The following is a 2,043-nucleotide window of genomic DNA, read 5'->3' as shown; positions in this document are numbered from 1 at the left end:
TCGTCAGAAATAATAGGACAATCCATTTTATTTTAAAAAACTTAGTTGGCATGTAATTAAATTACAAAAAATGCTCTGAATTGTATTTAAGTAGAACCTCGTAACATACCAGCTAATGTTATGTTTTAAGAAATCTAGAAATTTTTTTACGGGTTTTTAATTGAGGAAATATTTTAAAATTAATGTGACATCTGTATCTCGTGTACAGAAAGATATACGGGAGATGAGTGTTACATAATGTTAAAAAAATCTATGGGAAAGTCAAATCAAGACCCACAACTCTAAAATATTAGTCTTAAAACACTTTGTTTTCTCTTAGAATAGTAAGCTAATACTTATTTTTTTAATTAAACCTTTTATTTTCTATCAAAATATGCTTTGTCAACAGCTCTAAAGAACTTCAACCTAATATTTTAGTTTTTTTTAATATTTCATATTCGCTTAATAATTCATATTTGAAATTTATAATTATGATTTAACTATTATTACACTGAATTAAAATGTTTGAAATATTAGAAAAGAAAAACGTAAAAGAAATCATAAAAAATCAATCCTTTTAGCAAACAAGTTGATCCTACAATGGAAGCAAATGGAGAGAATTACATGGGAAGTGAAGCAAATAAAGCCAATAATAAAACATCAAAGGAAATGAGGCTTATCCCTATTGTAAAAAGCAGCCAACCTATTGATCAAATCCTTAGCTTTGTGAGACTCCAAATCAATCAAACGAAACCCATGACCCTCCCCTTTCGTCTCCATTATTTCCATCACACCCATCCACCCACTTCTCCCCAATGCCTCGTAATAAAGCCTCCCTCTATCCCTCAATAGTGACGGATCCAAAAATTTATAAATGAAGGTCTAAAATTTTAATTTCTTTTTTAAAAATAATGAGAGTGTAAAAAATAATTTCTTCCATTTTTCTTTAACATATTATATTAAATTTTACTTTTTTTTCTTCTAAATAATGGGATGCAATTGATCCTTTGGGGACTTAGTGCATCCGTCCCTGTCCCTCAGCACATCTTTCTCATCCACACACACCAATACCCTCTTGCACCCTAGCTCCACCAAGCTCGCTCCATCTACGCTTTCCGGGTCATCGTTGTCCGGGTTTCCAGGCACACAAATGGCTACAACTTATCCAAACGAGCCTTTGCTTCCGGTTGTAATGACTCGGAACCAACGGGTTCACACCCCCAGAAATATGGGTGCACCAATGCAATCCCCAGAATGTCCACGTTTAGCCCAAACTCGGAGTCCCCAGCAGCCATGGCTAACTTGTGAACAATGTTGGCACCGGTGCTTACAAGTTACACCGCCTAAGAACAGTCTTTCGAAGTCGGCATGGTCGTTGAGCCATGGCTCGGGGCTTTGGCTGTTGCGCTGGGAAACTACCCAACTGAGGGCAGCCCAAGAATCTTCGTATGCGGCTGGGATAGGGTGTTCCGGTGTGTTTCTAAAATTTACCGACACTGCGATCACGTTGGCTTCGGCAACCAAGGCGTTGAGTAAATTACTGAACTGTGAAGTGAATGGTGATGATGTACAGAAGATTCCGCCATGGAAGTAGACGAGGAGAGGTAGCTTTTAGTTGTGGTTGATGAGCTTTGGGAGGAAGAGACGAGCCGAAACGTTGGATTCGGGGATTATTGTTACGTCCTTGGATGAAACACCGGTTTGGGGGTGAGTTGATGGCGGGACGAAGTCGGTTCCACTGAGTCTTTCGACTCGGCCATCTTTGTAGACTCTGATGAGGCCTGGGAACTCGATAACCATTTCTGAATCCATGAGAGGAAATTGAAAGGGATTGAATGCTGCCTGCGGTTTCTAGATAAATGAATGGCAGAAACAAGATGGATATACTTTCGCTTATCTGCTTTGCCCTGTAATCAGCCCACAAACTGCCCTTGCTTATCTGATTTGCTAAACTAGTAGTAAATAATCGGGATAAAACATAGGAAGTCCTTGTACTTTTAAAAAAATGAATTTAATCCTCATTTTTTTCTCAATGTGACTCTTCAACTTAAAAAAAATTCAACT

The 2,043-nt window shown here is 38.0% G+C and overlaps 1 pseudogene; it reads right to left on the bottom strand.

The window, feature by feature from the left end:
* Nucleotides 1-632: 632 nt before the first annotated feature.
* On the bottom strand, nucleotides 633-1,830 carry LOC120215527 (annotated as a pseudogene).
* Between the last annotated feature and the right edge of the window lie 213 nt (nucleotides 1,831-2,043).

The sequence above is a fragment of the Hibiscus syriacus genome, unplaced genomic scaffold, assembly GCF_006381635.1.
Source record: "Hibiscus syriacus cultivar Baekdansim isolate YM2019G1 unplaced genomic scaffold, ASM638163v2 tig00110123_pilon, whole genome shotgun sequence".
Taxonomy (NCBI): domain Eukaryota; kingdom Viridiplantae; phylum Streptophyta; class Magnoliopsida; order Malvales; family Malvaceae; genus Hibiscus; species Hibiscus syriacus.
The sequence above is the reverse complement of the archived record's forward strand: the minus strand, read 5'-3'. Positions and strand labels throughout refer to the sequence as shown.